Below are 14,750 nucleotides of genomic sequence, written 5' to 3' on the forward strand. Positions count from 1 at the left end.
CATTTCTTCCACAACCCGCCGTGGCTGCTCAGTGGCTATGGTGTTGGGCTGCTGAGCACGAGGTCGCGGGATCGAATCCCGGCCATGGCGGCCGCATTTCGATGGGGGCGAAATGCGAAAACACCCGTGTACTTGGATTTAGGTGCACGTTAAAGAACCCCAGGTGGTGGAAGTTTCCGGAGTTCTCCACTACGGCGTGCCTCATAATCATAAAGTGGTTTTGGCACGTAAAACCCAATAAGTTAATTTTCTTTCTAATTTCTTCCGCAAGAGAACGCGCCCCGTCTATATATACTCTGTCTATAAGTTGTATTGAAATGATGAAAAACATGAACAATTACTCCGTGGAGGTTTACAAGAAAAAGCGAGCCAGAAATCGGCACAGAATATTTGTACAGTAACACGAAGCGACAATGCCTTTCTTTTCGAGACCCCAGCTCGCAGGCCGAAGACACAAAGATACAGGAGTATATGTTCGTAACAGGGTCAGGCGTATGTCCGCTGCGGGAAAAATCCGGAGGCGAGTCGGCGTATTGAGATGGATTGCCAAGATATTCACGCAGCGGGAACGGTAGAGAACGCCAACCCTCTAGAAGCACACACGGGGCTTAAAGAAGCTGATTGGAGCTTTAACTGGCAAGAAATAAAGCTAGGCAAGATAGGCTTGGAGTATTTGGCGAGGGAGGAAAGGGAATTGGGAGGGAATACTGGCCAAGCTACTTACAAGTCGAAAGGCTTCGTAGAAAGGCTTCGTAGAGCCTACCCATGCAGGCACGTCACGAAAGGTGTATTTCTCTGTATATTCTCTTTAAACTTCTGCAGTATATTTAGCCACGCTGGTTCTTGTGTATCGGCTGCCTTTCTGCTAGTTTAAGCAACGACCTTTTCGACACTGCAGGCGCCGGTAAACAAAAGCTTATCTTTCCTGACGAACACGAACGACAGGGAGAACCAATTGTCGCGAGTTTACAAATCGACTATAGCAGTGGCAAGAAATGCCAGCTGTAGATGTCAACACCTGTGTATAGCGCAGCACGCTGTTTTCGTAGCGAGGACACGTTTAGAAGGGGGCCTGCGTTTGTCAGCAAAACAACGGAACGAACAATGACAAGTAAATTCCGCTTCCTGTTCCCGGTGCGCGTCGTTTTCTCGTATATAGCCCAAAATGCCGCGGCTCTCTGAACCAACGCGGCACTCTGATTTCGCCATACTTTCCGTCGCTTTCAATTACGTGATCGCTTCAAAACTGGGGTTCCACAAAGGAAGGAGAAAGAAAAGCAAGCACGAGACAACAAATACAGTGGCACTTCGACAACACGGCAGCCATTAATGGCCCCACCTACGCGATCACTGCCTAAAGGCAAAATAAAAGAAAAATCGTGAGCCGTCCCACCCTTTGAAGGTGGATGACCAGCAAAGCTGTTTAGCACACGACACGGAGGTGACACAGAATTTTGAACAAAGGCATGGACTCATTTACCGTGATGTTTATATACATTCGCGTGGATGACAGGACTGCCGCCCCGAGGAGCCTGAGGAAACTATAGACACGCGTGATGTTTCGACGGAACCACCACCACGGGAGGGCTGGAAGGACAGTAGGTAGGCGAGCGCTTGGAACGCCGACAAAGAGAGGGTGGTGCGAACGTAGACATGGCCGCCCCGGGCCAAAGTGGGGTATATGTTCTTACCAGCTTAATATCTGAGACGAGTTCTATTTGGACCCAAGATATTAAACTTATTTTTGCAAGATGGCGGAGTGCTTGAAGCATGCTTGACCTCCACCGCGGGTCGGCCCGATTTTGCACTATCTTCGGAATCGGCCCGCGCTTTTCGCACACGCAGAACAAGAATTCACGGAACGCTGGTCATAAACAGCTTCGATGCAAAATAAATTAGGTGTCAAATATTGCCATTCCTGAGGTTTCCCTTTCAAAATGAATGGAAGAATCGACTGTTTAAAACAGCAGGAGACCAGGGATTCAAAGCACCGCCAGCGTCATCACAACGAATTTCCGTGGTCTGCCTGCTCAGCTCCCTCCTCAGGCGCTGCGACGTCCCGTCTCCCTTACACGGGTGTCACACCGCGCACTTCTGATCGCGATCAAGCCCGATCGGTCGCGATTGGTTCCTTTGCGCAAGCTGCGTGAGGGGGCTAATTGCGGTCGATAATTTCGATGCGGATCGCCCATGATTGTGATTGAAAGTGGTCGTGTGACACCGGTATTATATCTGTTAATTCCTGGCGCGGACCACTGCCGCCTAACCGCGAGAGTATTCAAGAAAGCGCAAATGCCCGCTGAGGCGAAATCGCTACCAAAGAGAACGTGATGATAAAAACTCGCATCGAGAGAGGGTAAAGGTAAAAGGGGAACAAGAAAGAACAACGTGGGTGACGATGAGGACAGAGGAAGAAGGTGAAGCACATGACGCGGGCAGTTAGGCCTCTTCGGTTAATCAAGTAACGCCTTGATGCCTTGCAAACTATATTTTCAAGTTCCACCAAGGGCCCACTGTAACGTACTCTGACAACGGTTAGCTGTCTAGAAATCGAATAGACAGCATGCGGACTCTTTAGCTGCAGTTCTTGCTCGTTGTAATACTTTTTGGTTTACCATACATTTCTCCGTGGGGCCTCCTTAATCTGGACGCGAAAGAACGATCAGTTTTTGCCTCTGACGATAAACCAGAAACTACGATCCGGCCTTTCGTTCGGCGTACCGTGCGCTTTTGCTTAGCCTTGCTACTTTTCGGCACAGCAAGGCTAAATCTCGAAAAGACCCCTACCACCAACGTTCCCAGGATCGGGCATCTAGGCGGATTAGTTGCTAATCCACGGTTGCCGGAAGTAGCGTCAATCATATCACCGTGTCTGTGCGTTTCTTGCGGGCCGTGGGAAAAGACTGTCGGTTGCGGTACTGTGGACGAAAGAAAAGAAGGCGCTTACGAAAAATGCATAAATGTGCATCGAGTATGGACTACTTACAGCTGCCGAGGGTATGCGTATTTTTCTTCTCTTAAATGACATGAGAGCTGCTGCGTAAGGACTGCCAGCTTAGACGATGACACTTCCAGCCCTCCTTGCACTAAGAAAGACGTGAGACAATAAGAAAAGAAATACATAAAACAGAAAAGTTCAAATAACCGGTTAGAGAGAAAGAGAGAGGTAGAAAAATTCCATCGCATCCACGTAAACCACCAATCCCTGTCAAGGATTCGGAGGATCTTAGTGTCTTCGTTAGAATCGTTTCACGTGCTGAGCCCTCTCCCACGCAAAGCAAGTACAGCGAGGTATCGCACAGCGCTAATGCTGAGACGTGGTTCCATGACAAGTTGGGAAGAGGCTACAGCATGCACCAGTTTGAGAGCCGCGCCTAAAGAGGGACCGATGGAAGGCGGAGGCGCGGTAACCTTTAAAGTAACAAAAGATCACGCAGCGTTTTCTCTTTTTCCTTTGTCGTTTTTTTTTATTTCAGACCCGATGTATGCTAACCCGTTCTCAGAACAGGATGCGATGCAAGCTGCGTCAACAATGTAAACAGACTGCAAACCCGGCAAGAAACGCATGAGCTATGTCAGTGTATGGCATTCCCGTTCGAACGTCAAGTGAAGTGACGTTAAGCAGGAATGTAGAACCCGGAAGAACCCCACGACCATCAAGTGCAAGGCATTGAAGTTGCTATACGAATGCTTGCCGTATTGGAGAACAGTGAAGCTTCTGCATAGTTGGGTCGTAGAGACACGTTGCATCGAAACAGGGCAGAGTAAACAGTAGTCTGGAAAAAAAAGACATTGAGGGTAGTAACGAGCACAAAAAGGAGAATTTATTAGTGGGAAGGCAGAGAGGTCGGCCTGAGCTAGTGCGCCCTGGTCTTGCTAATCTGCACAAGGGAAAGGAGACAAAAAAGAGTGATGAAAGATGAGGATGAGGACAGAAGCAAGGGATGCGTGCATACAATAACCACGTAACACAGTGATTTCTTCAAAGCCTCGAATCTAGTCCAGTGCGCTTCAAATGGTCCAGAGCAGCCATCGTAGGTGTTGCTACCGTGCAGTCACGTATTCCGGACAAAAAAAAATACCTTCGGACAATGTTCTCTCTAATGCCTGCCGGTGTTTTTTGCCGTGACGCTGTGAGGGGGCAATCGCAAACCTATTAGGAAAGTGTTCAGGCAAGGAGACAATATCTCCGATGCTATTCACTGTATGCTTATAAGTATTCAAGCTGTTACACTGGGAAGGATTAGTTACGAAGATCAATGTGGAACACCTCAGCAGCCTGTCGTTGGCAGATGACATTGTCCTGTTAAGAAACGCTGGAGATAGCTAGCAAGGATCTTAGACAACAAAATATAAGAGTAAGCTTGAAGGGAAGGAGGGAGAGAGGAAGAAGGAAAACAAGTAAAGCAGGGAGGTTAACTAGAGGGACGTCTGGTTTGCTACCCTGCATGGGGGAAGGGGATGAGGGATTGAAAGAAGGCGAAGAGAGAGAGAGAGAGAGAGAGATAGTTCACTTTGCACTATATATAGCAGGCGTAAGGTGTCTACGACCGACTTTTCAGATCCGCTGACTTCATAAAAGTGACAAGAGCACGCGTAGCTTTCAAGGTTGATAATAGTAATATTCTCGCGGTCTATTATAGGGTCTCGCAGTCATTATAGGAATGAAGCACTTTCAACAGTAGAGGACGGGTCGAAATCTGATCAAGCGTCTCCTCGAAAAAAAATAAAGATGTGCAGGAAACATCGCCGATGATTCTCAATGTAAGCAAATGGCCCGAACGAATGAATGAACGAACGAGCGAGCTAGCGAGATGTTTCTGAAAGACCAATAAAAAAGATTGTTTGTTCTCTTTAACTTCAGGCGTTTCCGGCATCGCTTACTGCTGATCTCACTCAAGCAAACTAATAACAAATTACTGAATCAATTGTTCGTCCACTAATTGCTACTTTCAAAGTTAAAGCGTTCAGGGACCAAGTGCGCACGAGACGGTAATTACCTGCTGCACTGCATACTGGCCAGGCGCACAAAGCAAAGGCCTCTGTCCCGCTGTGCCCGTTCGACGTGCACCGAGCGTTGTAATACCGCTACACGCGCCGAAAGGAGTCATCCCTCCGTGCTTAGATTGATGCAGCTCTTCACTCCCGCGGGCGGTGCTAGCAGTTTTTACTCTTCTCAGAAGCGTTCGGGGAAAAGGGGGGAATAGAAACGCATTTTCCACCTTTTTTTTTTCGTGTACACTGACGATATCGAGCGTGTACGTACACAAAGAATGGAGTCTTGATGACGACACCGGGTCATCCAAGCGTGGTTCTTTCTTTCTTCCCGTTCCTTTTTTCCCTCTTTTTTCGCCGTGTCGTCCGCGGAACGGCGAAAGTAAGAACGGCAAATAGGTGAAGGCTTTCAGAGTAAGTCAATACCCACAGAGAAGCACAACAAAAAGAAGCAAATTTTCATGCCACAAAGTCAAAAAGAAGAAAGGGCACTCCCGAAAAGCGAGAAATAAGGAGGAGAGGAAAACGAACATGCAACCAGCCAGGGAGGAATAGAAGGACTTGCGGATTCCGCGACAATTGTAAATGACACTTCGCTCTCGCTCCTTTGACCGCGTGCGGTATCCTCTCTTTCATCTCTATTTTTCTTTCCCGCTTCGCTTATACCTTTTTAAATGTTTCTTGTAGCCCTACTGCCCCTTTTTGTCCCTTTTTTTTTCTCCTTACAACGTCGTTTCTCCAATTCGTTTTTATTTTTCCTCACACTTCACTTCCTGTCCTTTCACGCCTTTTCCAAATTCTCGGTAGGGATCACCCAAGCGTAAAGCGCTCAGCGGGAAAAGGGTGCAACGAACTATACACGCTGCGCTCTGACGCAGGGCTCGCTCCCGTGTAAGGGGTTGTCTCTCCTCTTCGTTACTTCTTTCCCCCTTTCTCCTTGTGCTGCCTCTCTCTTCTCCTTCGTCTCACCCTCTTCCACGTTCGTCACGTCGCGCCTCACTCCCGCTAGTGGCCCCACCCCCCATCGAAACGCACCGGTATCCCGATCAAAGTGTCATTTCGGGCCGTGTCATTCGAATCTCATTTGCGCCAGCAGCTGTCAGCGCGTAATAACCACCGCTACCATTCCTCCATTGGCTCACCTCTCAGGTCCCTCCTCCTCTGCACCCCCATTTATTCTTGTCTTCCTTATTCTTGTACTCCTTCACCTCTCTCTCTCTCTCTTGATTTCACACGCGCGCACACGCACAGGCACTATACTTCGTGCTGTGCGCCTCGTGTCAATCCTAAACCTTTTCTGCCAACGACTCCGTCGTCTTAGGCATGGCGCTAACGCGTCACAAGAAGTTGAGGAAAACGCGCTCGACCGAAACCACGGCTTTCGCGAGAACGAAGGCAGGCGCTGAGGCACCGCGGTCGAAGACGTTTATACGGTCCATGCACATTTTGCCAAAAACCTTGCTTTTGTTCTATCATTTTCTTTTTTTCTCTCCCACGTTTCTTCTCTTTCGCGATTTATTCGCCTTTTCTTGTGTTTTTTTTCTTCGGAGAATCTTTCCAGCGAGCCTACGCTCCGGTCATTCGATCTCCCGATTCTGATTACTCGCTCCAGACATAAAGTGCTCGTTCGCGTTTTCCCCGAGAATCGGTTGTTTTTGAAACAAGGGTTTTCTTTGACCATTCCCCCGTTTTCATGGCTGGAATATCTGGCCTCCGCGAATTTCTCCTTCGCCGCGCGCCTTGCGCAAACATTCGACTGTCGTCACAGCGCCTTCGTCACACCGTCATCATTTCTAACTTCTTCATTTTGTGGTCGTCACACTGTCGTCGTTCGTGCGCCATTATCTCCATCGCCGTCACTGAGTTGTCACGTGATCGCCATAACACGTCCCATCATCGTCGTCACACTATCATCGGCGCTCTGTCGTCGTCGTCACGCTGACGTAATTAAGTTGTCCTAATGCTGCCGCCTTCCCACTGTCGTCGCTCGTGCGTCATTATCTCCTTCGTCGTCACTGAGTTGTCACGTGATCGCCGTAACACGTCCCATCATCGTCGCCACACTATCATCGGCGCTCTGTTGTCGTCGTCGTCGCGCTGACGTCATTAAGTTGTCGTAATGCTGCCGCTTTCCCACCGTCGTCGTCACACTGTCGTTGTTCGTGCGTCATTATCTCCATCGTCGTCACTGAGTTGTCACGTGATCGTCGTAACACGTCCCATCATCGTCGTCACACTATCATCGGCGCTCTGTGGTCGTCGTAGTCACGCCGACGTGATTAAGTTGTCGTAATGCTGCCGCTTTCCCACCGTCGTCGTCACACTGTCGTCGTTCGTGCGTCATTATCTCCATCGTCGTCACTGACTTGTCGTCACGTTATCGCCGTAACACGTCCCATCATCGTCGTCACACTATCATCGGCGCTCTGTCGTCGTCATCGTCACGCTGACGTCATTAAGCTGTCGTAATGCTTCCGCCTTCCCACCATCGTCGTCACACTGTCGTCGTGCCGTTGTTCGTCACCGCAACATCGTCATTCCACTTTCGTCACGGCATCGTCGTCGTCGACATGCTGTCGTCACTGCACCTTCAAATCATGAACGGCAGCTTACCGTTGCACTTGAAAACCACCGTTCGGGATCAGTACATCCTACCAACCACTATCAACGAAACCAGCACTAATCTACGGTACTGAAACTTGGAAGAACACAAATTTGAGAAAACACTAAGAACCGTGAAACGAGCGATATGACAAAAATTGACACGTGTAACTAAAGGTTACAAAACGGCGGGGCTTATTAGAGAGTAAACGGAGAGAAAGAGAGTGAGAGAAAGGCAAAGGAAAGACAGGGAGGTTAACCAGAGATTATCTCCGGTTGGCTACCCTGTACTGGGGGAGGGGAAACGGGATGCAATAGGTGAGGAGCAAACGGATGTGGCTGTTATTCTAGGTTGACATCAATCGTCTATAGATGAAGGATCCGAGTCAATCAGATCACGTAGCACGTAAAGCAAATAAACGGTGATCTGTTCACAGTTTCGCCCGAAAGGCGAAGCATATATTGCGATACTAATTTATTGCACAGCTAGACGAAGTAAATATAGTAGTTTTATCACCTGTATAAACTCGTAAACATTCCCTTACTAACTAAATTTCCCCTATCCTTTCTCCTTCCCCAGTGCAGGGTAGCAAACCGGGCACTGCCATCTGGTTAGCCTCCCTGTATTTCCCTTTATTTCTATCTATCAATGTGTTTATCTATTTACCGTACGTCGTTATGATCTGTGATCTTTGCCATCAATTTCTACCAAATGCCCAGGTCTTGATGCCCCTGTTTCGGTTTATAAATGTTCAGTGAATTCTTCCATTATTAGAAAGCGGCTTGTCACGTGTTGTCCTCCTGAATGGACTGCAACTTTCGGCGGGCTAAATTCAGCGTAAATGCAAATTTGAAGAGCTTTAGATCCTACATAGATTAGCCATTGTCTCGCGCACTGTCCACGCCTTCGCGCTACGAGTTCCGGATGACATTTTGGTTGCGAGGTTCGTGTTAGTGCTTCACTCATTTCATACCCCTTGCGTGTGTTTTGGGGAGCTATCTACAATAGTTATATTTTTATTATTATTATTTGGTGAGCTTACGACATAAACCCTTTACAATAGTGCTTTCTGAAATCGTCCTTTCATAAAGGCAATAAAGCATCAGCTAGTGTTCACGTTGTTGGGGTGAGTTTTGATATACAAGAAGATCCTGCATTTACGGCATCGTCCATCATGACTTCCGTAAACGCGTCTACATGTATTATTGAAATAGGCTGCTCCTTTTCGAATCCCTTCAGAATTTATTTTCATTTTCCCTTCAGAAATTCCTGCATGACGCCCTTCATGTTCCCGGTGTGGCGCCTTCATCGCCTTCTAGACGTAATATTGATTGATTGATTGATTGATTGATTGATTGATTGATTGATTGATTGATTGATTGATTGATTGATTGATTGATTGATTGATTGATTGATTGATTGATTGATTGATTAGTGAAGAGTTGTTATTCTGAAACACGTATCCAATACCCAGTACATGAACGTTTTCATATAATGCCCCCGTTGACGTGCGTCGTCGCAGTCTGGCATTGAACCCACGACCTTTTACTCAGCAACAGGAGGCGGTCTGCCACTATGCCACGTTTCGTTACGACCCGACAAGCTTCAACGTTTCGAAACTAACTGAAGAAAGTAGCACTACAAATTTACAGAAATCTTACAGAGTGAGTGGCAGTGCGCTGTCAATGCCAACACGGGGCTCCTTTTCAAGAATTTTAATCCACACTAATAAGCGACCGGCTTGCCAAGCACTTGCCCAACCTGTAGCTTTGAGTAGATGGAAAAAAAACGGAAGAAGCAAAAAGTCACAGTTTTGCCAAAAGCCGAAACCTAAATTGCGATAGCAAATTAGTAGACAGCGATACGAAGTAACAGTAATAGTTTTATCGGCAGTACAAATTTGTAAACATTCGCTAATTAATTAAATTAACAAGCATGGTTTCAGTGTAAGTGTTGGGGTCGGGCATGTAAAAAGGGGTAGCTGGCCCACGACGTCGTCCGACTCATCCACGCTAAAGGCGTTGTTGAAGGGAGGAACTTGTTCTCATCGAGAACGAGGAGTACGGGAATTATTTACGATATCTACATGAAGGGCGGAGAAGGTTACACTTCATCAGCCTAGCATGATTGAAAATAAGCACACCGAGCAGCCGAAAACGGCTGCTTAAAACCCCCTGTGTTCTCCCTATATCCCTAGGCCAGGGAAACTGCCATCGAACCTTTGTTCAATCGGAGCGTGCAAAGTCGTCGAAGGACCCGCTTTGAGGGCGAGGGTTCACACACTCCCGCACCTTTGTTTCACTGAACACACCGAAAGGAGTGGGGCCTCGCAGACAGGGGCTGTCATGCTTGACTCAAGATTGCCCGTCTTGGTTCCTGAGATGACCCCGCACTTCGCTGCCGCGTCTGTCAAACGACCATTGGCGGCTACCGGAGTATTTGGAAAAACGCCGTAGAACACCCTTTTCCAGGAGTTTTCTTGCTCCAATTGGTCTGTGAAAGCGACAATGAAGCAGCTAACAATACTCGGTCCGCCAAACGTGTCTCTCCTTACTGGGGCCCTAGGGCTGTCCGAAGAGGGCGCATTGCTGGCTTCACGAAGCGATTCGTCGCAGCAAGGCCGGAGGGGCCAGAAGGTCACTACCCCTGCTGGCCGATCGTAGCAACAGTCAAATATGAACACATCATACTTGATGACCACGGACCCTATTGAAACGCTGGCCTGAGGAAGTGCGGCAGCAGCAGCGAGTGACGGGACCTTCGTGCTGTCTATCGCTTCGACGCAAACCGAGTGGCGAGAAAACAGCACGCACAAATGTATGAGCGGTCGGCGCGCCTAGACTCTGCCCCCAACGCAGATAGATATGAAGATACGGCCCGCGCGACTGCGCAGTTCCCAGTTGCTGCCAGAGTACAACGCGGCCTCCTCCGTCATCCCCTCTCCTTGGTGCCTCGCGTGCGACGGAAGACGGCACGCTTTCTCCCCGCTTTCCTGGGTCGCGCGCGAGATTCAGCCGCGATCACCGGCTCCCCTCGCACGCCTTCACTCGTGGATGAAGTGTACGGCGCGCGGCAACGGTGTTATCTCCACTGGACTTTATGTAGAACATCACGGCGACGGCGGCGACGACAAAAATGCGCGTGGAATGTCCATTTATTTGCTATTGTAATAAAGAAGTGACAAATAGTGACAAAGTATCATGGACAACGAATCGCTAGTGTGAAAGAACGGCGTCAAAGTTCCTTCGCTGGCTCGGTCTTTGAGCTTCCTTTATTTCGCGTGGCTCGGTTTCTCGTCCCATTACCGGCGCTGCGTAAGGACTGCTTTAGTTACGCTTCACGGTCGCAGCTGCAATGAAAACGCCGAGTTGTTCATAACGGCCCCCACCGACGGCTCCACAGTTCCGCGTCAGGTTAAAGACAAACTAAAGGGGAGCACTAAATCAGGCTTGGTAGTTAATCACATCATCTCGATATCTTTGTGCGTTAGTTAGCCTAGAAATAGGGCTGATCTATTAGCATGGAAAACCAAGTGCATTCCGCGACAAATACGGTATTGAAGACGGAATTGTAAACCTTGTGCTTCATTTACTTTAATTTACTAAATTTACTTTAATTTACTTTACTTTAATTTAATTTAAATCGTTCTTACCCTTTTTGTTAATCAAGATTATGCTTCCAACAGACGCAAAATATTACTTCCTTAAGCGTCACGACATCAACTCAGATTGGTTCAGCGGGAGTGGTACTCTAATTCTGCCATGTTGTCGAATGCGCCATCTTGTCGGCTCTGATTGACCCAGAGAGATGCTGTATACTGCCTCTCTGACCGGCTCACAACTTCCTCAGGAGAAACATTTGTGCGTTTCGCTTGCATTTGAATGGGGTAATCAGAGTCGGCCGTAAGCTGAGCCGTGTTCCCTACATGGCTGCAGAAAAGAGCCCATCTTCCTCTCCACATTCTCTGTTTCTCTCTCTATTCCTCGAAGAAGAAAGCGTTCACACCATCGGGCTGCCGACTGGACACGAATGCGTCGTACAAGACCACCGGATACATTCAGTGGCGCCGCGGGCGGCTGAGCAGCCATCCTATTTGCGCAGCAGAGTGCTGCTAGAGTGCATACCGAATTAATCCTGAATGAATTTGCCGGCTGCGACTCGGCGATATAGCGGGGACAATTAGATGCGCAGGTAAGCGAAGCGTAAATGTACTTGCGATGTGGTATAGCCTTCAATTTAGTGTGAACACCACGCATCACCACACAGAGATTTGACCTCCCCCACCCCCTTATTTAACACACGGAGTGTACAGCATACAGCGTTAGAAGGGCATGAACTGAGAATGCGCTTCTCGCAGGTTCTTAACGAGTTATCCTGTTTCGTCGACGCTTGCCTACCGGAGCTTATCAGATAATAAAACGCAGCATACTATTCATGGCTGGTTAAGCTGGGCTTCTAATCTCACAATTCACACACACTTGCAAGTGTCCAAAGCTGCATTGTAACGAACATCGAAAATGACGCGATAGTCACACTTTCATCGCTGACGACGATACACTTAATATATGCATCTGGTCAGGTCAAGCCTACGCTGATAGCGGTGTTAGCAAAACGTAACTGCCCCAGCTCGGTACACGCCCCGTCACGTCAGTGGACGAATAAGTGCCCTACCTGAAGTTCGATTACAGGATTAATAAATCTATGCACACGATAGTGAACATATTAAAGAAGATATTTGACTTGTTGGTGATTCGTCAGGGCTGTAAGCGTAGCTCATTGCAGACAAGGAGAAGCAAAGGAAGAACTTTTGTATAGCGTTTGCAACAACGCATTCGTAGCCCTCTGCTGCAGCGGTTCATGAAGCCGGCACTCCAAAATGATTTGTTCTTACAATGGTCTGTCACCAGTGCGGGGTAGTGTAGTGCTTCTTGAGCTTGTAGTTCTTGAAACTTCCGCGCAGCCATGAAACATGGGCGCTTGCAGCGTCAGTATTCTGCAGTGCGTGGCAGCGCATAAACGCGGTTGTCAGAAGCAGGAGACGGCAAAGTGTTGCTCTTTCTCGGACTCCCGTTTTCTCCGCCCTGTCCTCTGACGTGCGGCGAGGCGTAGCATCGCAAGAACGAGGGGCTGTAACTCGATATGAGGCCACCCCGCTTGTGTAAACACTGCCGTACGCCGTTACGCGGCATACGGCACTGTGCTTCCCGTTCCTTGTGCAACCCTGCGGAATCTTACTGTTATAATGAGAGGCGCAGCGCTCGAACTCTCCGCGCTTCCCTGACGCGTCGCAACTCGAAACTGCGCCGTTCGAAAAAGCGCCGTTCGTTAGCGTTCGTTAGCCGCTACTGACGTTTCGCCAAAAACAATAATAGAAAGCCAGAAGCGACAACCATACGAAAAATATATGTCGAACTACTTCTATTTGGCTCACTGTTCGTGTGCCTATACTTTATTGCACGTGCTCCTGCTGTCGCAAACACGGCATGAAATGCATTCTACGAAGTCGCAGTGCTAAGTGACAATCTGGTGTTATGCTGTTCATAGCCTTCGCTATGCCTAATTCCCTCACCGCGCTGCTTATGTAATAATTTTACGCGTCCCCGTGACCGTCATTATCGTGTCGTTATCCTCGGGCAAGCGACACTTGTTTTGGGTAGCACTTGAGAATTTCCCTTTTAAGTGGCGCTCTGTTACGTTTCCACCTCCCGGCTTGTGTATCGCGCTTTGCTCGACGCACCTTCTAGCTTTCTTTTTCAATGCAGCAGAACCTTATCCCAAGGCCGGCTTTGGCTTCCTTCAAACGCTTAACAGAACAAACAGAATACACGCGCTGCATCGATCCATATTTCGATGAAGACGGCCGGGCACACCTCACGCCATCGAGACTTTACGATCACCTGTTTCCAATAAGGTGATGGCATGAGCTATAGCATGAGCACCGGAGTGGGTTCCACGCTCTATCACCGCCCCGCGTACGGCGTCCGCTCTTCGAACAAAAAAGAGGGGGGGAGGAAAGGGAGGTTAACCAGAGAGGTAGATCCGGTTTGCTACCCTACGCTGAGGAGAGAGGGGAGGGGAGGTGAAGTGAGAACGCACAGCAGCAAACGAGATACAAATCACCCTCTGCTTGACGGCGTCCGGCACGTACAGCACGTTGTCGAGAGGTCAGTACGGAAACAGGTCGCGCGGATAATGGCAGTGTAAAAAGATTCCGTTATCATTGCGCCACTGGTCTTCAGACTTCGTCAACGACACAAGCCAGTCCTAGGGAAACATCTCTATGGAATTGGGATGCGAATTCATCGCATTTGTTCGCTCTGCGTATCACTTCCGCTAGCTGTTTGACGCGCTTCCTACAACAAAATGAATAAACGAACAGAATGAAATCAAGTGGCGCCAAGATCACAGAAGCGGGCAATGAACAGCCAACGTGACGCGCAATTTCACTCTCGCCTAGACTAGCAAAAGAAAGAAAGAAAGAAAGAAAGAAAGAAAGAAAGAAAGAAAGAAAGAAAGAAAGAAAGAAAGAAAGAAAGAAAGAAAGAAAGAAAGAAAGAAAGAAAGAGAAATACTGTGTTGTCGTACCCGGCCCAGTTTCTCCATGCGGCCATGCCGAGAACTTCCCGCAAGTTACGCTGGGCTCCCTCGGTGCCATAATTACCGCGGAGCCTCCCAGTTCACAGCTCAATGCGCAGTTTCTCGTCTGATTTATCTTCCGCAATGTACGAGCCCGATGCTATCCCATCCCCCTCATTTCCCGCATTGATCGCTGACCACGAACCAACAGAGAGGCTATCCACCTTTCGACCTGCGATCTCTGACCGTGTGCTTCCGCTTACCAACTCGCCGTTCACTCACAGAACGTTAGACCAAGGAGGCAGGAGATGTGTTTTACTCCGTTTTATTTTCTTTGCGATAGCTGATTTTTGTCGCTTCTCGCCAGTCTCCGTGGAACCTACACACTGCAAACAAGACCATCAGTTGTGAAAGATGGAGTCAGGAGTTGTGTCCATCTCAAAAGTACGCGCAGCACCCAGAAGTCGCACCCGACTTCACGGGAACGGCATTCTGAGAGTTCCCACCTCCCGCCGACGTTTGGTGGAACCGAGTTTAGCGTCTGCCTCGCCTCCCTCTTCCTTTCGCCACCGTATAT

The 14,750-nt window shown here is 48.6% G+C and overlaps 2 protein-coding genes and 1 pseudogene across 6 annotated transcripts in view; 2 read left to right on the forward strand and 1 right to left on the reverse strand.

Annotated features, from left to right (window-relative positions):
- The window catches only part of LOC135897572 (uncharacterized), a 227,421-nt gene that overhangs the window by 111,131 nt on the left and 101,540 nt on the right, over nucleotides 1-14,750 (reverse strand). The gene's annotated exons all lie outside the window — the stretch shown is intronic.
- The window catches only part of LOC135897569 (uncharacterized), a 114,768-nt gene that overhangs the window by 25,126 nt on the left and 74,892 nt on the right, over nucleotides 1-14,750 (forward strand). The gene's annotated exons all lie outside the window — the stretch shown is intronic.
- LOC135897581 (U2 spliceosomal RNA) lies at nucleotides 1,654-1,833 on the forward strand (annotated as a pseudogene).

Source organism: Dermacentor albipictus, chromosome 4, assembly GCF_038994185.2.
Source record: "Dermacentor albipictus isolate Rhodes 1998 colony chromosome 4, USDA_Dalb.pri_finalv2, whole genome shotgun sequence".
NCBI classification, from domain to species: domain Eukaryota; kingdom Metazoa; phylum Arthropoda; class Arachnida; order Ixodida; family Ixodidae; genus Dermacentor; species Dermacentor albipictus.